We start from the raw sequence: 24,460 nt of genomic DNA, 5'->3' as shown, positions 1-24,460 counted from the left end.
TAACAGTTGCCCTGATTGTATGGACCAGCCATAATGTTAAGTGTGTAACAGTACAGACACAGAGGGCTAATGGATGCATAAAGCATGTGGAAACATGGAGCGGGGAACCTGGTTATGCTAAACCCTTTGGCTGTGCCACACAGGGATAAATTAGGTCAATGTGTTGAGGTGGTAGGCCAGTCTGAATAAATGCGTTTTCAGGGCACGCTTATAATTGTGGGGATTGGGAACTAATCGTATTGACCTGGGAAGTGCATTCCAAAGAATTGGCGCAGCACATGTAAAGTCTTGGAGACGGGAGTGGGAGGTTCTGATTATTGAGGATGCTAACCTCAGGTCATCAGCAGAGTGGAGGGCGCGGGTAGGGTGGTATACTGAAACAAGGGAGGAGATATAGGGTGGTGCTGAGCCATGGAGGGCTTTGTTGGTGAGGGTAATAAGTTTATACTGAATTCTGGAGTGGATGGGTAGCCAGTGTAATGACAGGCACAAGGTAGAGGCATCGGTGTAACAATTGGCGAGTAATATGATCCTGGCTGCAGAATTCAAGACCAATTGGAGAGGGGAGAGTTTGGTAAGAGGGAGACCGATTAGAAGAGACTTACAATAGTCGAGACGAGAATGAATAAGAGAAACAGTAAGAGTTTTTGCGGAGTCAAAAGTAAGAAAAGGTCGAATTCTAGAAATGTTTTTGAGGTGCAGATAACAAGAGCGAGCCAGTGATCGTATGTGGGAGACAAAGGAAAGCTCGGAGTCAAGTATGATCCCAAGACAGCAGGCATGTTGCTGGGGAGTAATAGTGGAACCGCACACAGAAATGGCAATGTCGGGTATAGGTACATTAGTAGCGGGAGGAAACACAAGAAGTTGAGTCTTTGTCAGGTTCAGTTTCAGATATAGTGAGGACATGATGTTAGACACAGCGTTTAGACAATCGCTGGTGTTTTCTAGAAAGGCTGGCATGATGTCAGGAGGAGAAGCGTATAATTGGGTGTCATCAGCATAGAGATGGTACTGGAAACCAAATCTACTGATTGTTTGACTGATCCTTGAGGAACCCCAACAGTAAGGGGAAGATGAGGAGGAACCAGCAAAAGATACAGTAAAGGAGCGGTCAGAGAGATAGGAGGAGAACCAGGAGAGAACGGTGTCCTTGAGGCCAATGGAACGGAGCATAGTGAGGAGGAGCTTGTGATCCACAGTGCCGAATGCTGCAGAGAGATTCAAGAGAATTAGCATGGAGTAATGACCATTAGATTTAGCTGTTAGTAGATCATTAGAGATTTTAGTGAGGGCAGTTTCAGTAGAGTGTAAAGAGTGGAAACCAGATTGGAGAGGGTCGAGAAGAGAGTTATCAAAGAGATAGCGGATAAGACGGGAGTGGACCAGGCGTTCCAGGAGAGTATGATGATAGCATACACAGGACCATCCAGAGCCCACAATACATTTATATGGAAAGGAGTTATATAGTATCAGAAAATGTCTGTTTTGTCAAAGAAACAATCCCATTAAATAGGATCTGTCACTTGTCATGAATACAATGCTCCTCACTTAATTAGAATATCATCAAATAGTTCATTTATTTCAGTTCTTCAATACAAAAAGTGAAACTCATATTTTAAATAGAGTCATTACAAACAGTGATCTATTTAAGTGTTTATTTCAGTTAATGTTGATGATTATGGCTTACACACAATGAAAACCCAAAAGTCATTATCTCAGTAAATTAGAATAATTGACAGAAAACACCTGCAAAGGCTTCCTAAGCACATAAAAGGTTTCCTTAGTCTGTTTCAGTAGCTCCACAATCATGGGGAAGACTGCTGACTTCACAGATGTCCAGAAGACAGTCACCGACACACTCCACAAGAAGGGTAAGCTGCAAAAGGTCATTGTTAAAGAAGCTGGCTGTTCACAGAGTGCTGCATCCAAGCATATTAATGAAAGTTGAGTGGAAGGAAAAAGTGTGGTAGAAAAAGGTGCACAAGCAACCGGGATAACCACAGCCTCGAAAGGATTGCTAAGAAAAGGCAATTCAAATTTTTGGGAGAGATTCACAAGGAGTGGACTGCTCCTGGAGTCATTGTGTGGCACCCCTGAGGCTCAGTCACCACAGAAGTACTGCACCTTCCCCTAAGGTGTAGTGCCCCACCATCCAGGTAAGGTGGGAACTCCTTGCCACACTCCAACACCTGCATCCCACACACAGGATAGTTCAGCAGAGGACCAGATTGCAGCTCAATGCTTAGTGGGTAGCAGAGCACCTTTCGTGGATCCTTGCTTCGTGGGTGGAGTTAGTATAAAAGAAGGGGAAAGATAGGATCTAGAGTTCAGTCAGCTCAGTCAGTCAGGATGACTGGAGAGTGAGAGAGCAGGCTGACAGGAGGTCAGTCTGCCGGGAGGTCAGGCGGAGGAAAGACAGTCAGTCAGGAGAGGCTGAGGACTGGTCTTAGTGGAGAGCTCCCGAGGAAAGGAATAGAAGAAGGAGTGCTGCAGCTGCCTCAGTGATCTGAGCCAGCTGGCACGGGAAAGGAAGGAGAAGGAGAGAGGAAGAACTGTAACCTGCATTTCCATAAGAGAGAGAAAGACAAGTACGGAATGAAGGAGAGAGAACAGAGAGGAGGAGTGGGTTGGATAGGAACCCTGCCTATAGGTTCTCAGCGCAAGGCCGGGGCCCGGTCCTCGAGGTTGTACGGACACTTATGGTTCTGCAGCAGACACTGGTGGAGTAGTTGGCTGTAAATGCACTACTCCCATCCAATATTTGGGACACAACAGCAAACGGATAGAGAGCTGGGATCCAGGAGGTCCCTGATCAGGCTACAGCTGTCTGTCATACAAGTGAGAGTTCTAGGAACATCTAGACAGGAGGTATTCCAGGGTAACTAAGTACTGGAGTGCTTCACCCTTAAAGGCGCATTGGCGGAGTCATCCAGAAAGGCACATGTTGGCGGAGTGTTGGCAGGGAGAGTCCTATCTCGCCTGGAGGTTGGCTGGGCCTCTGCCCCGAGGACACGGTACTGAAGCAGGCACCTGTGTGCACTACGAACTGTGAGTAAAGCTTTGAAACTGCAAGCTCTGGTGTCCTCCATTCATTCTCGCATCAGCACCGCCACATCTGGGTATCAGCATCCACACCAGTCTGTGCCTCTCCTCAGCCATTGCACCCACACTGTCCTGGGACTACAGCTCCACCTGTGGGGAGCTATACCATCTTTGCTGCATCACACCATCAGTCCCAGTGGATCTGCAAGCAGCGTTGTGTTGTGAGTTCATTTTCCCTTTCATCCCTATTCTGGTAAAGGAAGGTAATGAGCCTGATTATCAGGCACCTGAGTCTAATGAGGATGACTGGCTGAGTGGAGTCATGGACTGGATATAAGGCTGCCGACGCCCTTCTGCCCTGCGGGTGATTTCTCTGTGGACTTTTAGGACACCAGTCTGATTCCTGCTCCCCTAAAGCTAAGTTTTTTGCTTTGCCTGTTGCATTTGTATTTTGTTTTTGTTTTCCTTGCTTTTCTGGATTCTGCCATTCCCTGCTGGGGTGAGCTGAATCTCCTTTTGCCTGTTGCTCTGTCTTCAGAATATTCCTGAGTACTGACATAGCTTTTTGAAGCCTAGCGTCTTCAGGGCCTTTTTCACTGTCAGTCTGTTGGCTCTTATTTTCATAGGGTTTTTCACGGATTGCAGACAGAAGCCTTCCTGTCCTTTCCTATGTAGTTAGCTTGGGCCCCGTCTTTGCTCAGTCTATCTTTCTGTCTGTGTTAGTGTTTTCATCTTGCTTCTCCGTCATTATATGTTGGGGGCTGCCTATTGCTTTGGGGTCTGCTCTGGGGCAGTTTAGAATTCCCCTTTCTTTCTTTAGGCCTATTTAATTCTCCGGCTGTGATCGAGGGGTCTAGGGCATCGTAGGAACCCCCCACGGCTACTGCTAGTTGTGTTGATAAGTTCAGGGGTCTGCAATACGATAGCTGCCAACTTCTCTGGTTTTCTGGACTTAGCTAGCATTTCTGTTTTTGCCTCCTACGGTGACTCAATCATAACAGAATCACCCACCATACCGCAGATCCTAGGGTACTCAATAGCAGGAAAGAATTGTGTTTAATAAAAAAAAAAAAAAAAGTGTGTGTATATTCTTTCCTCTATATCTCTGAGGCCGTAGGGGGAATTTTTTTTTTCTCTCAATGGAGATAAAGCAATTGTCTGATCGTGTGGAGCAGCTCGCTGCGGAAGTGCAGGGAATTTCCGCCTACCTTGCTCGTTCGCATGCTGTTGAACCAAAGATCCCTACACCTGATGTATTTTTTGGGGATCGATCTAAATTTTTGAGTTTCAAAAATAATTGTAAATTATTTTTTGCCTTGAAGCCTAACTCGTCAGGGAGCTCCGCGCAGCAGGTTAAAATTGTCATCTCTTTGCTGCGTGGCGATCCCCAGGATTGGGCGTTTTCTTTGAAACCAGATGATCCTATTCTGACTAATGTGAACGCATTCTTTCAAGCTTTGGGGTTGTTGTATGACGAACCTAATGCTATTGATCAGGCTGAAAAGACCCTGTTGGCATTAAACCAGGGTCGAGATTCTGCAGAGTTGTACTGTCAAAAGTTCCGAAAGTGGGTGGTCCTTACTACCTGGAATGATAATGCCTTGGCTGCTCTCTTTCGGAAGGGTTTGTCAGAAGCCGTAAAAGATACTATGGTGGGATTTCCTGTTCCCTCTGGTCTGGACGATTCTATGTCATTAGCCATTCAGGTTGATCGGCGTTTACGTGAACGCAGGATTGCACGAGAGGTGTTGCCACCGGTTGAACAGACGTCTGAACCTATGCAATGTGATAGAGTTTTGTCTAAGGCGCTACGTCAGGAGTTCAGAAGGCGTAATAAGCTGTGTTTTTTTTTGTGGAGATGCCTCGCATATTATTTCTGTTAGTCCTAAACGAGAGAAACGTTTTGCACACACGTTTTCTGTTGGTGGTGTTCAACCTAAGTTTCTTCTGGCAATTACTCTGATCTGCTCCCTGTCCACATTTTCCGCCAAGGCTTTTGTGGATTCGGGAGCAGCGCTAAACCTAATGGACTTGGATTTTGCTAAACGTTGTGGATTTCCGATGACACCTCTGCAGACGCCTATCCCTTTGAGGGGGATTGATGCTACTCCTTTGGCTAAAAATAAACCTCAGTTTTGGACCCAGGTGGTCATGCGGGTCGCCCCAGACCATCAAGAAAATTGCAGATTTTTGGTGTTGCATGGTCTGCATGATGCTGTTGTTCTGGGGTTTCCCTGGTTGCAAATTCATAATCCAGTTTTGGATTGGAAGTCTGTGTCTGTGGTGAGTTGGGGTTGTCGGTGTGCCTTTAGTGAGGCTCCGGTTTTTTCCACCTCTCCTCAGTCGCATGATGTTCCTGACTATTTGGCGGACTTTTATGATGTATTTAGTGAGAATGAGTCTGCGTCCTTTCCTCCTCATAGGAGTTATGATTGTGCTATTGAACTAAGCCCGGGGTGTAAATTTCCCAAGGGTCGGCTCTTCAATTTATCTGTACCCGAGCACGAGGCTATGCGGTCCTATATTAAGGAGGTGTTGGAGAAGGGTCATATTAGACCATCCTCTTCACCCTTAGGTGCAGTTTTTTTTTTTTTTGTGGCCAAAAAGGATGGTTCTTTAAGGCCTTGTATTGATTATCGTGCCCTCAATAAAATTACTATTAAATATCAGTATCCGTTACCCCTGATTTCGGATCTATTCTCTAGAGTTAGAGGTGCTTGCTGGTTTACCAAGCTTGACCTCAGGGGGGCGTATAATCTTATCCGCATTAAGCAGGGGGATGAATGGAAGACGGCGTTTAATACTCCGGAGGGACATTTTGAGTACCTGGTGATGCCTTTTGGGCTCACTAATGCCCCTTCTGTCTTCCAGTCATTCATGAACGATATTTTCCGAGACTTTGTCGATAAATTTTTGATTATCTATCTGGATGATATTTTGATCTTTTCCAAGGATTGGGATTCTCATGTGGAACATATTCGGACTGTGTTCCGGATCTTGAGGGAGAATTCCCTGTATGTCAAAGGATCGAAATGCCTTTTTGGAGTACAGAGGATTTCATTTTTGGGATTTATTTTGTCTCCATCAACTATTGAAATGGACCGGGCCAAGGTACAGGCCATTTATGATTGGGTTCAGCCCACTTCTTTGAAGGCCCTCCAGAAGTTTTTGGGTTTTGCTAATTTTTATCGGAAATTTATAGCAAAATTCTCTAGTATTGCCAAGCCATTGACTGATCTGACTCAGAAGGGTGCTGATGTGTTGAATTGGTCTCCGGAGGCTGTTGCTTCCTTTCAGGAGCTGAAGCGAAGATTTACCTCCGCCCCGGTTTTGCGGCAACCTGATGTCTCACTCCCGTTCCAGGTAGAGGTGGATGCTTCTGAGATTGGTGCAGGAGCTGTTTTGTCCCAAAAGGATCCTGTAACATCTAAAATGAATCCCTGTGCTTTCTTTTCCCGAAAGTTATCTCCATCTGAATGTAACTATGATGTGGGGAATCGGGAACTGTTGGCCATGAAATGGGAATTTGAGGAGTGGAGACATTGGTTGGAGGGAGCTAAACATCAAGTTGTGGTCCTCACTGACCACAAGAATTTGATTTACCTAGAGTCGGCTAAACGCTTGAACCCTAGACAGGCTAGGTGGGCCTTGTTTTTTACACGTTTTGATTTTGTGGTCTCTTTTATTCCTGGAACTAAGAATGTCAAGGCAGACGCCCTCTCTAGGAGTTTCTTTGCTGATTCTCCTGTGGTGACCAAGCCTGCTATCATCTTAGGCGAAGGGGTAGTTCTTTCTGCCATCTCGCCCGATTTGAGACTTGCTCTGCAAGAGTTCCAGGATGACAAACCTGAGCGTTGTCCCAGTGGAAAGTTGTATGTTCCTGACCAGTGGAAGAAGAGAGTGATGTCTGAAGTTCATTGCTCTGCATTGGCTGGTCATCCAGGTATTTTTGGTACTAGAGATCTGGTGAGTCGCTCTTTTTGGTGGCCCACCTTGTCTCATGATGTCAGGAATTTTGTGCAGTCCTGTGGGACTTGCTCCCGGTCTAAATCTTGTTCTCGCTCTAGTGGGTTGTTGATGCCTTTGCCGGTCCCCAGGAGGCCATGGACCCATATTTCAATGGATTTCATCTCTGATATGCCGGTCTCTCAAAGAATGACAGTTATTTGGGTGATTTGTGATAGGTTCTCTAAGATGGTTCATCTTGTACCACTCCCTAAGTTGCCATCTTCCTCTGAGTTGGTGCCCCTGTTTTTGCAACAGGTGGTTCGCTTGCACGGGATTCCTGAGAACATTGTATCTGACAGAGGAGTTCAGTTTGTGTCTAGATTTTGGAGGACTTTCTGTTCCAAGCTGGGAATTCAGTTGTCCTTCTCCTCTGCTTTTCACCCTCAGACTAATGGGCAGACAGAGAGAACAAACCAGACCTTGGAGTCGTATTTGAGATGTTTTATTTCCGCTGATCAGGATGATTGGGTTTCATTTTTGCCCTTGGCCGAATTTGCTTTAAATAATAGAGCTAGTTCTGCCACTTTGATGTCACCTTTTTTTTGTAACTTTGGGTTTCATCCTCGATTTTCTTCAGGGCAGGTGGAGCCTTCTGCCTTCCCAGGTGTTGACACTGTGGTGGAGAGAATGCACCAGATCTGGGACCAAGTGGTGGATAAGTTATCTCTCTCCCAGGAAAAGGCCCAGCGGTTTTCCAATCGACATAGGACCATTGGTCCCCAGTTTAAGATTGGTGATATGGTGTGGTTATCATCAAAAAATATTGCTATGAAGGTGGCTTCTCCTAACTTTAAGCCTAGATTTATTGGACCTTACAAGATTTTGGAGATTATTAATCCGGTCTCTTTTCGTTTGGTTCTTCCTGTCACATTTAAAATCCATAATGTGTTCCATAAGTCCTTGTTGAAGAGGTTTGTTGAACCAGTTGTTCCTGGGGTGGCACCTCCAGACCCTGTATTGGTTGAAGGTAACATGGAATATGAGGTAGAGAAAATACTGGATTCCCGTCTGGCTAGACGGAGACTCCAGTATTTGGTTAAGTGGAAGGGTTATGGTCAGGAGGATAATTCCTGGGTCTCTGCCTCTGATATTCATGCCAAAAGATTGGTGCGTGCCTTTCATCGGGCTCACCCTGATCGCCCTGGTGGCGTGGTTGAGGGTTCGGTGACCCCTCCTCAAGGGGGAGGTACTGTTGTGAGTTCATTCTCCCCTTCGTCACTGAGGTCTGGTGAACTCCCTATTCTGGTAAAGGAAGGTAATGAGCCTGATTATCAGGCACCTGAGTCTAATGAGGATGACTGGCTGAGTGGAGTCACTGACTGGATATAAGGCTGCCAACGCCCTTCTGCCCTGCGGGTGATTTCTCTGTGGACTTCTAGGACACCAGTCTGATTCCTGCTCCCCTAAAGCTAAGTTTTTTGCTTTGCCTGTTGCATTTGTATTTTGTTTGTTTTCCTTGCTTTTCTGGATTCTGCCATTCCCTGCTGGGGTGAGCTGAATCTCCTTTTGCCTGTTGCTCTGTCTTCAGAATATTCCTGAGTACTGACATAGCTTTTTGAAGCCTAGCGTCTTCAGGGCCTTTTTCACTGTCAGTCTGTTGGCTCTTATTTTCATAGGGTTTTTCACGGATTGCAGACAGCAGCCTTCCTGTCCTTTCCTATGTAGTTAGCTTGGGCCCCGTCTTTGCTCAATCTATCTTTCTGTCTGTGTTAGTGTTTTCATCTTGCTTCACCGTCATTATATGTTGGGGGCTGCCTATTGCTTTGGGGTCTGCTCTGGGGCAGTTTAGATTTCCCCTTTCTTTCTTTAGGCCTATTTAATTCTCCGGCTGTGATCGAGGGGTCTAGGGCATCGTAGGAACCCCCCACGGCTACTGCAAGTTGTGTTGATAAGTTCAGGGGTCTGCAGTCCGATAGCTGCCAACTTCTCTGGTTTTCTGGACTTAGCTAGCATTTCTGTTTTTGCCTCCTGCGGTGACTCAATCATAACAGCGCTGGCTTAACATCTTATTTGCCAAACACCACGGGTGGTGTCACGAACTATCCATATAAACTACATTACAAACATCATCCGCCATTGATATTGGGCGCCCAGGGCCACGGACCGGGTCACCGCTGCTGTGACACATCCCCCTGACCCCTGGGTACCGAGTACCCCACAGCCCTGGGAGGTCGACCCAATTTGGCGTCACAAACAGGATGACGAGACCCGACACCATCGGGTTCTGTGCGCCTGAGATTTATTGGACTTTGGACTTTTGAAAATGTGCAGAAGATCTGATTTGATAGACTGTAAAATGGACATTAGAAATGGCCGCTGGTGCGAAGAAGGGCGTGAAGAGATGGGAGGTCCTAGGAAAAGACCGCGAAGAGTCTTGGGCCTCCCCTGCCTGAATTACTATGTGACAGCTACATGGCCCACCCCCCGCGGGGTTCGTATACTGGCTTGGTATGGAGGCGCTGGAAGAAGACGCAGCCTCCGGAAGGAGGGGCAGGAGAAGCCAGTGGCGGGAAAGGGGCCGAGGCAGGAAGAAGAACGCCAGAACGCCATTTTGGAGAGTGAGGGAAGGAGGCCTGCGGAGCGCGGGGAATTGCATATCCCTGGCGCCATGGCTGAAGGCTCCAACCCAAACTCTGGAATGAACCACCAGCAACTAGAAGACGAAATTGCTGAACTGACCACCCATCTGCAGCTGAGGCAGGAGGCCTTGGAGAAGCTGAGACGGCAGCGCGCCCCGGCAGGGCCTACGCCTGCGGTACCCGTTCCACCGGTACCTGCTACTGCTGCACCGGACTGTCCTCAGGCAGCGTTGGTTTACACCTCCACGCTGTCCGTGCAGCTGAGTGTCGCTCGCCCGGAGAAGCCATCGAAGACCTCGGGAGCTGAGACTGTGCTCCCGCCCGGACCTGTAGCGGCCGCGCAGGTCCCTACTGAAGCCCATGCGGATCCGGAGCCACCATCTGCTCCACCACCGCCAGCACCCGGACCCGCCATTCCGGTGGATGTCCCCGCAACGCCCCACCACCTTGGATCTGTACTGGAGCCGGAGCACCGCCAGGAGGTCCCAGGTATGACTGCAGCCCCTGCATCTGGGAAGACCCTGGGGTGCGCGCCCGTAGTGGCGGCGGGACAGGTCGTGTTGGACCTTGTCTGGGACTGGGATGCTAGTCCCAAGGGGTAGACATCTGAACCCCTTATGGTGGTACCGTGGGCCCCAGTGGGTGAGAGCAGGTCCCGGGAGGAGGAAGAAGAGACCGAGGCCTGTTGTCGGGCTACCCTACGGCAGCTGGCAGCTGAATACAGGGAGAGGGAGCAGAGGAAGATGTCGATGCTGGGCCCTGATTTAGACCGCAAGGCGAGGACCCGTGCTGGTCATCACGGCCCCCAGGATACAGCCGGATGAGGGCAAGTGCTGAATGTGAACAAGGAGAGGGGTTTTGGATTTATTGCGGACCCCAAGAGAATCAGTGACTTGTTCTTCAGCAGGAGGGATGTCGAGTCGCATCTGAGGAAGGGACATCCTGACCGAGATCTGCGACCGGGAGAGTATGTGACATTTACCCGGCATGAGGGGCTCAGGGGGTGGTATGCCCTGAATGTACGCCGTATTCCAGCAGAGCTGATTGGAAGGTACAAGCCGAAGCGACCTGTTGCTGCCCCTCCATCCACAGTTGCCATCCAGCCTGTTCCTGTACCGGTTCCCGAGAAACCAGCTGCCCCAGTCCCAATACCAACCCGGCAGCCTAGACTAAAGTTTTCCAATTTGACACCATGGGAAGAAGAGTACCTAAAGATTGCTAATGACTATTTTACATCTGGTAGCAGTTCCAGTTTGGCTTCCAGAACCCCAGGAGGGGATCAACACTAAACTTTCTACAAATCTCGTTACCCAGGAGGGTTTGTTTGCACCAGTTGTGCCTTTTTCTATTTCTCATTATGTTTTTGTTTGTCTGGTAGCACTTTTGTTGCCCTGTTGATTGGCAGCGTTTTTCAATTTTGAACTAGCGATCATGAACTTGGAGTGATCCAGAAACTTTAACTGTAAATAGTTGCACCTCTTTAGGTGCCCTTTCTTGGTTTTACATAAGAGACACTTTGCGAAGATAATGTTTTTGCATGGACACTTTTCGAAGATGATGTCTACCTCAAAGGACACTGCAAGAAATCCCGGCTGGGAGTGGTGTCCAGCACTTACAAGAATAACTGTTGAATGTTTTACTGTAAAGTACTTGATAATGTGTTTTATAAGATTATTAGTTACTGAGAAATGGCTTTTATAGAAGAATTAGGAATGTCTGACATAGAGATGAGTAATGTGAATAAAGAATTGAAAGTAGACAGGTGACGGACAAAGTATTTGCGGTCAGCGTCTTGCGTCTAGAGAAAGAAAAGAGATAGAAAGAGAAAGAAAAGAAAGATACTAAGGAAAATGTGTTGTAGAGAATAGCACTTTGAATTGAAAATTGCACTTAGAATTAAAAATTTTAGATAGAATTGTTTGTAACGTTCAAGATGAGTACCTCCTATACTAGGAAGATTAGTATAAGAAAAGTTAATAATAATAATAAATTTTATTTCTATAACGCAGACATATTCCGCAGCACTTTACATCTCAGAGGGGATTTGTACAGACAATAGAAATTACAGCATAACAATAATCACATAGATTATAACAAATACCAAGAGTAGTGTTGAGCGATACCTTTCGATACCCAAAAATATCGTATTGGATGGTATCGCCCGATACGAAAAAAATATCGGGTATTGCCGATTCCGATACCAGAAGTCCCATTCAAGTCAATGGGACTTCCGGTATCGGAATTAAAAAAAGCCCTTTATTTCCTTGTTGGCTAATTCTACATAATTGAAAACAAATAAGAATCATGTAGAATGTATTGTGGGAGGTGGAGGAGACATTAAAAGCATAGTGGTTTATTCAAATCACATGGCATAGCATTAATTCCAATTTTTTTTTTCAGTACGTTCGGAGTTAAAAAGATATTGACTATGTTAACCTTTTTTATATTTTGTCAGATATGTATGTTTCACAACTTCCATGCTCTTCACGTTCTTTTGTACTTCTCCCACACTTTCTCCTTCATGATCCGCAGCAGTAGCATTTTTTTCATCAACTTTTTCTTCACCTTATTCATCTTCTTCTTCTTCTTCATCTTCTTCCCATTAATTTTTTTTTCCATTCTTCATATTCTTCTTATTCAGCTATTATCAATTTTAATATGCTATTTCTTCATCTTCTTCCTATTCTTCTTTGTCTTCATTTTCTTATGGTGACAGGCATTCCTGTAGTACTTATCTATAAAAGTTATAAGATTACACCTTACGTTCTGCCTGTCACTAAAGATTTACAACAGGATTTGTCCGCGTTCAGTTTGGCCTGCAGCAGCAGGCATTTTCCAGGGGCACCACGAGGAGGAACGGACTCACCCCCATTTACTGCTTAGTCTTCTTCTGCTTATAATTTTGATTTCTTCTATGCTGATTTTTAGTCTTATGCTTAATGTTCTTCTGCTTTCTGTTCTTCTGCTTTTGCTTCTTCTGCTTCTTGTTCTTCTGTCTTTTGTTCTGTATCTTGGTGGTTGTCTTCATGTTCTTTGTCCTCTTGGTCTTATTATTTAGGGTCATATTTCTGGTCTTCTTTGGTGTGGTCTTCAGGGTCGTCGTCAACAGGGTCGTCGTCATGGAGATCAATAAGGATTACCAAAGACAATTTCAAAAAGCTTGATCTTGGAAATGTAGCAGAAGGTACAAGAAGGCTGAGAAACTGGCGAGAACCAGCAGACAGTGCTGGCACCCGGATGGGTAGCAGAAGGAACAAGAGCCAATGGCACTACCGAGGACCAACTGACGGTGCTGGACCACGGTTACTAAGCAGAAGGTACCTGTGCTAAAAAGCACTACCAAGGACCAGCTGACGGTGCTGGACCTCGGATACCGAGATGGAGGCACCTAGGCCAAAGGCTGTGGCGAGAACCAGCAGACAGTGCTGGCACCCGGATGGGTAGCAGAAGGAACAAGAGCCAATGGCACTTCTGAGGACCAACTGATGGTGCTGGACCACGGTTACTAAGCAGAAGGTACCTGTGCTAAAAAGCACTACCAAGGACCAGCTGACGGTGCTGGACCTCGGATACCGAGATGGAGGCACCTAGGCCAAAGGCTGTGGTGAGAACCAGCAGACAGTGCTGGCACCCGGATGGGTAGCAGAAGGAACAAGAGCCAATGGCACTTCTGAGGACCAACTGACGGTGCTGGACCACGGTTACTAAGCAGAAGGTACCTGTGCTAAAAAGCACTACCAAGGACCAGCTGACGGTGCTGGACCTCAGATACCGAGATGGAGGCACCTAGGCCAAAGGCTGTGGCGAGAACCAGCAGACAGTGCTGGCACCCAGATGGGTAGCAGAAGGAACAAGAGCCAATGGCACTTCTGAGGACCAACTGAAGGTGCTGGACCACGGTTACTAAGCAGAAGGTACCTGTGCTAAAAAGCACTACCAAGGACCAGCTGACGGTGCTGGACCTCAGATACCGAGATGGAGGCACCTAGGCCAAAGGCTGTGGCGAGAACCAGCAGACAGTGCTGGCACCCTGATGGGTAGCAGAAGGAACAAGAGCCAATGGCACTACCGAGGACCAACTGACGGTGCTGGACCACGGTTACTAAGCAGAAGGTACCTGTGCTAAAAAGCACTACCAAGGACCAGCTGACGGTGCTGGACTTCAGATACCGAGATGGAGGCACCTAGGCCAAAGGCTCTGGCGAGAACCAGCAGACAGTGCTGGAACCCGGGTGGGTAGCAGAAGGTACCCATTCAAAGCAAAGTAGCCTGGCCGCAAGCAGGCCGCAGTTACCGAAACCCACAGTCCTACAGGGGGTCCATGTCCCATTGGCACTACGGATCCAGCCTTCAGTGCCAGTTCCCGCAGCCCACATAGGAGTCACCTAAACTGCAGGCACCGTAGAGTCGGCTAACCCGGCCGCAAGATGACAGGACAACGGATTGGTGGCATAGTGACCTTGACACTACCCGGAAACAGCAGGCGTGCTGAAAACAGGCTGGGCAACAGGGAGTACCCGTGCCAAAGACACTGCCGAGAACCAGCTGACGGTGCTGGAACCCAGATGGGTAGCAAAAGCTACAAGAGCCAATGGCACTACCGAGGAACAGCTGACGGTGCTGGACCACGGTTACTAGGCAGGAGGTACCTGTGCTAGAAAGCACTACCAAGGACCAGCTGACGGTGCTGGACCTCGGATACCGAGATGGAGGCACCTAGGCCAAAGGCTCTGGCGAGAACCAGCAGACAGTGCTGGAACCCGGGTGGGTAGCAGAAGGTACCCATTCAAAGCAAAGTAGCCAGGCCGCAAGCCGGCCGCAGTTACCGAAACCCACAGTCCTACAGGGGGTCCATGTCCCATTGGCACTACGGATCCAGCCTTCAGTGCCAGTTCCCGCAGCCCACATAGGAGTCACCTAAACTGCAGGCACCGTAGAGTTGGCTAACCCGGCCGCAAGACGACAGGACAACAGATTGGTGGCATAGTGACCTTGACACTACCCGGAAACAGCAGGTGTGCTGGAACCAGGCTGGGCAACAGGGAGTACCCGTGCCAAAGACACTGCCGAGAACCAGCTGACGGTGCTGGAACCCAGATGGGTAGCAAAAGCTACAAGAGCCAATGGCACTACCGAGGAACAGCTGACGGTGCTGGACCACGGTTACTAGGCAGGAGGTACCTGTGCTAGAAAGCACTACCAAGGACCAGCTGACGGTGCTGGACCTCGGATACCGAGATGGAGGCACCTAGGCCAAAGGCTCTGGCGAGAACCAGCAGACAGTGCTGGAACCCGGGTGGGTAGCAGAAGGTACCCATTCAAAGCAAAGTAGCCAGGCCGCAAGCCGGCCGCAGTTACCGAAACCCACAGTCCTACAGGGGGTCCATGTCCCATTGGCACTACGGATCCAGCCTTCAGTGCCAGTTCCCGCAGCCCACATAGGAGTCACCTAAACTGCAGGCACCGTAGAGTTGGCTAACCCGGCCGCAAGACGACAGGACAACAGATTGGTGGCATAGTGACCTTGACACTACCCGGAAACAGCAGGTGTGCTGGAACCAGGCTGGGCAACAGGGAGTACCCGTGCCAAAGACACTGCCGAGAACCAGCTGACGGTGCTGGAACCCAGATGGGTAGCAAAAGCTACAAGAGCCAATGGCACTACCGAGGAACAGCTGACGGTGCTGGACCACGGTTACTAGGCAGGAGGTACCTGTGCTAGAAAGCACTACCAAGGACCAGCTGACGGTGCTGGACCTCGGATACCGAGATGGAGGCACCTAGGCCAAAGGCTCTGGCGAGAACCAGCAGACAGTGCTGGAACCCGGGTGGGTAGCAGAAGGTACCCATTCAAAGCAAAGTAGCCTGGCCGCAAGCCGGCCGCAGTTACCGAAACCCACAGTCCTACAGGGGGTCCATGTCCCATTGGCACTACGGATCCAGCCTTCAGTGCCAGTTCCCGCAGCCCACATAGGAGTCACCTAAACTGCAGGCACCGTAGAGTCAGCTAACCCGGCCGCAAGACGACAGGACAACAGATTGGTGGCATAGTGACCTTGACACTACCCGGAAACAGCAGGTGTGCTGGAACCAGGCTGGGCAACAGGGAGTACCCGTGCCAAAGACACTGCCGAGAACCAGCTGACGGTGCTGGAACCCAGATGGGTAGCAAAAGCTACAAGAGCCAATGGCACTACCGAGGAACAGCTGACGGTGCTGGACCACGGTTACTAGGCAGGAGGTACCTGTGCTAGAAAGCACTACCAAGGACCAGCTGACGGTGCTGGACCTCGGATACCGAGATGGAGGCACCTAGGCCAAAGGCTCTGGCGAGAACCAGCAGACAGTGCTGGAACCCGGGTGGGTAGCAGAAGGTACCCATTCAAAGCAAAGTAGCCTGGCCGCAAGCCGGCCGCAGTTACCGAAACCCACAGTCCTACAGGGGGTCCATGTCCCATTGGCACTACGGATCCAGCCTTCAGTGCCAGTTCCCGCAGCCCACATAGGAGTCACCTAAACTGCAGGCACCGTAGAGTCAGCTAACCCGGCCGCAAGACAGGACAACGGATTGGTGGCATAGTGACCTTGACACTACCCGGAAACAGCAGGCGTGCTGAAAACAGGCTGGGCAACAGGGAGTACCCGTGCCAAAGACACTGCCGAGAACCAGGAATGTTGTTCCTATCTTCAAAAAGGGGAAGAAGGTGGACCCAGGTAACTATAGGCCGGTGAGTCTGACTTCTATACCAGGAAAGATCTTTGAACAAATTATTAAACAACATGTATGTCAATACCTGGATAAGAATGAAGTGATTAAACAGAGTCAGCATGGGTTTGTAACTAATAAGTCATGTCAGACTAACTTAATTTCCTTCTATGACGGTATCACTGATTGGGTGGATCAAGGAAATGCTGTAGATATAGTATATCTTGACTTCAGCAAAGCATTTGACAAAGTCTCTCATACAATCCTTATTGAAAAAATGATTAAGTATGGAATGGACAAGGCAACTGTTAGGTGGATTCATAACTGGCTTAGTGATCGGACCCAAAGAGTGGTCGTAAATGGCTGCACATCCAGTTGGAAGAATGTCTCAAGTGGGGTACCACAGGGCTCTGTCCTGGGCCCTGTATTGTTCAACATCTTTATCAACGATTTAGATGAAGGAATTGAGGGTAAACTGATTAAATTTGCTGATGACACAAAGCTAGGAGGGATAGCTAATACTAGAGAAGAGAGAGAGAGGATTCAAAAAGATTTAAATAAACTGGAGAAGTGGGCAGCAACTAACAGAATGGTTTTTAACAGGGAGAAATGCAAAGTACTACATCTGGGCAATAAAAATGGAAAAAGCATATATAGAATGGGAGGAATAGGGCTAAGTGACAGCACATGTGAAAAAGACTTGGGTATACTAATAGATCACAGACTGAATATGAGTCAACAGTGTGATGCAGCAGCAAAAAAGGCAAATGCAATTCTAGGATGTATTAACAGAAGCATACAGTCTAGATCACGTGAAGTCATTATTTCCCTCTACTCCTCTTTGGTCAGACCTCATCTGGAATATTGTGTCCAGTTTTGGGCACCACATTTTAAAAAAGACATCAACAAACTGGAGCAAGTTCAGAAAAGAGCGACCAGAATGGTGACCGGTCTGCAAACCCTGTCTTATGAGGAAAGGTTGCAGGATTTGGGAATGTTTAGTTTGCAAAAGAGAAGACTGAGAGGAGACTTAATAGCTGTCTACAAATATCTAAAGGGCTGTCACATTGTAGAAGGATCAACTTTATTCTCATTTGCACAAGGAAAGACTAGAAGCAATGGGATGAAACTGAATGGGAGGAGACACAGATTAGATATTAGAAAAAACTTTTTGACAGTTAGAGTGATCAATGAGTGGAACAGGCTGCCACGAGAAGTGGTGAGTTCTCCTTCAATGGAAGTCTTCAAACAGAGGCTGGACAGACATCTGACTGGGATGATTTAGCGAATCCTGCTTTGAGCAGGGGGTTGGACCAGATGGCCCAGGAGGTCCCTTCCAACTCTACGATTCTATGATTCTATGATTCTATGATTCTAACCAGCTGACGGTGCTGGAACCCAGATGGGTAGCAAAAGCTACAAGAGCCAATGGCACTACCGAGGAACAGCTGACGGTGCTGGACCACGGTTACTAGGCAGGAGGTACCTGTGCTAGAAAGCACTACCAAGGACCAGCTGACGGTGCTGGACCTCGGATACCGAGATGGAGGCACCTAGGCCAAAGGCTCTGGCGAGAACCAGCAGACAGTGCTGGAACCCGGGTGGGTAGCAGAAGGTACCCATTCAAAGCAAAGTAGCCAGGCCGCAAGCTGGCCGCAGTTACCGAAACCCACAGTCCTACAGGGGGTCCATGTCCCATTGGCACTACGGATCCAGCCTTCAGTGCCAGTTCCCGCAGCCCACATAGGAGTCACCTAAACTGCAGGCACCGTAGAGTCAGCTAACCCGGCCGAAAGACGACAGGACAACGGATTGGTGGCATAGTGACCTTGACACTACCCGGAAACAGCAGGCGTGCTGGAACCAGGCTGGGCAACAGGGAGTCCCCGTGCCAAAGACACTGCCGAGCACCAACTGGCGTTGTTGGAGCCCAGATGGGTAGCAAAAGCTACAAGAGCCAATGGCACTACCGAGGAACAGCTGACGGTGCTGGACCACGGTTACTAGGCAGGAGGTACCTGTGCTAGAAAGCACTACCAAGGACCAGCTGACGGTGCTGGACCTCGGATACCGAGATGGAGGCACCTAGGCCAAAAGCTCTGGCGAGAACCAGCAGACAGTGCTGGAACCCGGGTGGGTAGCAGAAGGTACCCATACAAAGCAAAGTAGCCAGGCCGCAAGCCGGCCGCAGTTACCGAAACCCACAGTCCTACAGGGGGTCCATGTCCCATTGGCACTACGGATCCAGCCTTCAGTGCCAGTTCCCGCAGCCCACATAGGAGTCACCTAAACTGCAGGCACCGTAGAGTCGGCTAACCCTGCCGCAAGATGACAGGACAACGGATTGGTGGCATAGTGACCTTGACACTACCCGGAAACAGCAGGCGTGCTGAAAACAGGCTGGGCAACAGGGAGTACCCGTGCCAAAGACACTGCCGAGAACCAGCTGACGGTGCTGGAACCCAGATGGGTAGCAAAAGCTACAAGAGCCAATGGCACTACCGAGGAACAGCTGACGGTGCTGGACCACGGTTACTAGGCAGGAGGTACCTGTGCTAGAAAGCACTACCAAGGACCAGCTGACGGTGCTGGACCTCGGATACCGAGATGGAGGCACCTAGGCCAAAGGCTCTGGCGAGAACCAGCAGACAGTGCTGGAACCCGGGTGGGTAGCAGAAGGTACCCATTCAAAGCAAAGTAGCCAGGCCGCAAGCCGGCCGCAGTTACCGAAACCCACAGTCCTACAGGGGGTCCATGTCCCATTGGCACTACGGATCCAGCCTTCAGTGCCAGTTCCCGCAGCCCACATAGGAGTCACCTAAACTGCAGGCACCGTAGAGTTGGCTAACCCGGCCGCAAGACGACAGGACAACAGATTGGTGGCATAGTGACCTTGACACTACCCGGAAACAGCAGGTGTGCTGGAACCAGGCTGGGCAACAGGGAGTACCCGTGCCAAAGACACTGCCGAGAACCAGCTGACGGTGCTGGAACCCAGATGGGTAGCAAAAGCTACAAGAGCCAATGGCACTACCGAGGAACAGCTGACGGTGCTGGACCACGGTTACTAGGCAGGAGGTACCTGTGCTAGAAAGCACTACCAAGGACCAGCTGACGGTGCTGGACCTCGGATACCGAGATGGAGGCACCTAGGCCAAAGGCTCTGGCGAGAACCAGCAGACAGTGCTGGAACCCGGGTGGGTAGCAGAAGGTACCCATTCAAAGCAAAGTAGCCAGGCCGCAAGCCGGCCGCAGTTACCGAAACCCACAGTCCTACAGGGGGTCCATGTCCCATTGGCACTACGGATCCAGCCTTCAGTGCCAGTTCCCGCAGCCCACATAGGAGTCACCTAAACTGCAGGCACCGTAGAGTTGGCTAACCCGGCCGCAAGACGACAGGACAACAGATTGGTGGCATAGTGACCTTGACACTACCCGGAAACAGCAGGTGTGCTGGAACCAGGCTGGGCAACAGGGAGTACCCGTGCCAAAGACACTGCCGAGAACCAGCTGACGGTGCTGGAACCCAGATGGGTAGCAAAAGCTACAAGAGCCAATGGCACTACCGAGGAACAGCTGACGGTGCTGGACCACGGTTACTAGGCAGGAGGTACCTGTGCTAGAAAGCACTACCAAGGACCAGCTGACGGTGCTGGACCTCGGATACCGAGATGGAGGCACCTAGGCCAAAGGCTCTGGCGAGAACCAGCAGACAGTGCTGGAACCCGGGTGGGTAGCAGAAGGTACCCATTCAAAGCAAAGTAGCCTGGCCGCAAGCCGGCCGCAGTTACCGAAACCCACAGTCCTACAGGGGGTCCATGTCCCATTGGCACTACGGATCCAGCCTTCAGTGCCAGTTCCCGCAGCCCACATAGGAGTCACCTAAACTGCAGGCACCGTAGAGTCAGCTAACCCGGCCGCAAGACGACAGGACAACAGATTGGTGGCATAGTGACCTTGACACTACCCGGAAACAGCAGGTGTGCTGGAACCAGGCTGGGCAACAGGGAGTACCCGTGCCAAAGACACTGCCGAGAACCAGCTGACGGTGCTGGAACCCAGATGGGTAGCAAAAGCTACAAGAGCCAATGGCACTACCGAGGAACAGCTGACGGTGCTGGACCACGGTTACTAGGCAGGAGGTACCTGTGCTAGAAAGCACTACCAAGGACCAGCTGACGGTGCTGGACCTCGGATACCGAGATGGAGGCACCTAGGCCAAAGGCTCTGGCGAGAACCAGCAGACAGTGCTGGAACCCGGGTGGGTAGCAGAAGGTACCCATTCAAAGCAAAGTAGCCTGGCCGCAAGCCGGCCGCAGTTACCGAAACCCACAGTCCTACAGGGGGTCCATGTCCCATTGGCACTACGGATCCAGCCTTCAGTGCCAGTTCCCGCAGCCCACATAGGAGTCACCTAAACTGCAGGCACCGTAGAGTCAGCTAACCCGGCCGCAAGACAGGACAACGGATTGGTGGCATAGTGACCTTGACACTACCCGGAAACAGCAGGCGTGCTGAAAACAGGCTGGGCAACAGGGAGTACCCGTGCCAAAGACACTGCCGAGAACCAGGAATGTTGTTCCTATCTTCAAAAAGGGGAAGAAGGTGGACCCAGGTAACTATAGGCCGGTGAGTCTGACTTCTATACCAGGAAAGATCTTTGAACAAATTATTAAACAACATGTATGTCAATACCTGGATAAGAATGAAGTGATTAAACAGAGTCAGCATGGGTTTGTAACTAATAAGTCATGTCAGACTAACTTAATTTCCTTCTATGACGGTATCACTGATTGGGTGGATCAAGGAAATGCTGTAGATATAGTATATCTTGACTTCAGCAAAGCATTTGACAAAGTCTCTCATACAATCCTTATTGAAAAAATGATTAAGTATGGAATGGACAAGGCAACTGTTAGGTGGATTCATAACTGGCTTAGTGATCGGACCCAAAGAGTGGTCGTAAATGGCTGCACATCCAGTTGGAAGAATGTCTCAAGTGGGGTACCACAGGGCTCTGTCCTGGGCCCTGTATTGTTCAACATCTTTATCAACGATTTAGATGAAGGAATTGAGGGTAAACTGATTAAATTTGCTGATGACACAAAGCTAGGAGGGATAGCTAATACTAGAGAAGAGAGAGAGAGGATTCAAAAAGATTTAAATAAACTGGAGAAGTGGGCAGCAACTAACAGAATGGTTTTTAACAGGGAGAAATGCAAAGTACTACATCTGGGCAATAAAAATGGAAAAAGCATATATAGAATGGGAGGAATAGGGCTAAGTGACAGCACATGTGAAAAAGACTTGGGTATACTAATAGATCACAGACTGAATATGAGTCAACAGTGTGATGCAGCAGCAAAAAAGGCAAATGCAATTCTAGGATGTATTAACAGAAGCATACAGTCTAGATCACGTGAAGTCATTATTTCCCTCTACTCCTCTTTGGTCAGACCTCATCTGGAATATTGTGTCCAGTTTTGGGCACCACATTTTAAAAAAGACATCAACAAACTGGAGCAAGTTCAGAAAAGAGCGACCAGAATGGTGACCGGTCTGCAAACCCTGTCTTATGAGGAAAGGTTGCAGGATTTGGGAATGTTTGGTTTGCAAAAGAGAAGACTGAGAGGAGACTTAATAGCTGTCTACAAATATCTAAAGGGCTGTCACATTGTAGAAGGATCAACTTTATTCTCATTTGCACAAGGAAAGACTAGAAGCAATGGGATGAAACTGAATGGGAGGAGACACAGATTAGATATTAGAAAAAACTTTTTGACAGTTAGAGTGATCAATGAGTGGAACAGGCTGCCACGAGAAGTGGTGAGTTCTCCTTCAATGGAAGTCTTCAAACAGAGGCTGGACAGACATCTGACTGGGATGATTTAGCGAATCCTGCTTTGAGCAGGGGGTTGGACCAGATGGCCCAGGAGGTCCCTTCCAACTCTACGATTCTATGATTCTATGATTCTATGATTCTAACCAGCTGACGGTGCTGGAACCCAGATGGGTAGCAAAAGCTACAAGAGCCAATGGCACTACCGAGGAACAGCTGACGGTGCTGGACCACGGTTACTAGGCAGGAGGTACCTGTGCTAGAAAGCACTACCAAGGACCAGCTGACGGTGCTGGACCTCGGATACCGAGATGGAGGCACCTAGGCCAAAGGCTCTGGCGAGAACCAGCAGACAGTGCTGGAACCCGGGTGGGTAGCAGAAGGTACCCATTCAAAGCAAAGTAGCCAGGCCGCAAGCTGGCCGCAGTTACCGAAACCCACAGTCCTACAGGGGGTCCATGTCCCATTGGCACTACGGATCCAGCCTTCAGTGCCAGTTCCCGCAGCCCACATAGGAGTCACCTAAACTGCAGGCACCGTAGAGTCAGCTAACCCGGCCGAAAGACGACAGGACAACGGATTGGTGGCATAGTGACCTTGACACTACCCGGAAACAGCAGGCGTGCTGGAACCAGGCTGGGCAACAGGGAGTCCCCGTGCCAAAGACACTGCCGAGCACCAACTGGCGTTGTTGGAGCCCAGGGACAATCATGGTGTAGGCCGAGGCCTACTTGGTGGTAGTTTTAGATTGTTTGTAGGCTACAACAGACTGTCAACGTGCTCCAATTAGGCATCTGTCTCCACTCTGTTTCCAGGATTTCACGTGACCACCAACACCACCAGTTTATGCGTACAGCAGCCGTCTGCCCAATCCACACGTGTTCCTGTGTTACTGGGATTCTGTAATGTCAGCAGATCCCCTGATGTGTGTCTGCCACTGTCTCCTGCTCTGTCCACATTCCCACCACTTGCAGTGGGAAGGTGGACAGCGCAGGAGACAGTGGCGGACACATATTGGGGGATCTGCTGACGTTACAGAACCCCAGTAACACAGGAACACGTGTGGAATGCGTGGATGGCAACTGTGAGCAGGAACTGGCGGTGTTGGAGGTCAGGGGAAATACTAGAGACAGAGTGGAGACAGAGGCCAAATCAGAGAATGTTTAAATCTGAAGTAGTTACAATTTGGAGGCAGCAGCAGTTTGCCCTCCACACAGCAGGGGATCAGCTGACGTTACCGAACCCCACTTTCACATGAACAAGTGTGTTTTTCTGTGTGGACAGCACTTCCGAGCACCAACTGGCGTTGTTGGAGCCCAGGGACAATCATGGTGCAGGCCGAGGCCTATTAGGAGCCAGGTGTAAAGCTGAGGTATTTTGACTTTGGAGGGAGCAGGACACTTTGCCCTCCACACAGCAGGGGATCAGCCGACGTTACCGACCCCCACTTTCACATGAACGAGTGTGTTTTTCTGTGTGGACAGCACTTCCGAGCACCAACTAGCGTTGTTGGAACCCAGGGACAATCATGGTGCAGGCCGAGGCCTACTAGGAGCCAGGTATAAAGCTGAGGTATTTTGACTTTGGAGGGAGCAGGACACTTTGCCCTCCACACAGCAGGGGATCAGCTGACGTTACCGAACCCCACTTTCACATGAACGAGTGTGTTTTTCTGTGTGGACAGCACTTCCGAGCAACAACTGACGATGTTGGAGCCCAGGGATAGTCATTTTGTAGGCTGAGGCCTACTTGGAGGCAGTTTAAGATAAGACATTGTTTGAATTTGGAGGCAGCAGCAGTTTGCCCTCCACACAGCAGGGGATCAGCTGACATTACTGACCCCCACTTTCACATGAACGAGTGTGTTTTTCTGTGTGGACAGCACTTCCGAGCACCAACTAGCATTGTTGGAGCCCAGGGAGAACCAGGGTGCAGGCCGAGGCCTACTTGGTGGCAGTTTTAGATTGAGGGAATGCAAACACTGGTATACACAGCAATTACACACCTTCAATCACACACCTTCAATCACTGGTTACACTTGGTGACACCTTCAATCACTGGTTACACTCTCGGTGAGAGTTTGAGGGAATGCAAACACTGGTATACACAGCAATTCCACACCTTCAATCACTGGTTACACTTGGTGACACTTTTTCAGGGAATTCACATGCAAAAAAAAGTGGGTTTACACAAAATATTACACACCTTCAATCACTGTGGTTACACTCGGTGAGAGATAAGGAAATGTAGACATGCAAACACTTAAAATCATTTTCTTAATAC

The sequence above is a fragment of the Dendrobates tinctorius genome, unplaced genomic scaffold, assembly GCF_039654945.1.
Source record: "Dendrobates tinctorius isolate UK_male_01 unplaced genomic scaffold, ASM3965494v1 ptg000156l, whole genome shotgun sequence".
Classification (NCBI taxonomy): Eukaryota; Metazoa; Chordata; class Amphibia; order Anura; family Dendrobatidae; genus Dendrobates; species Dendrobates tinctorius.
This window is presented reverse-complemented; position numbering follows the sequence as displayed.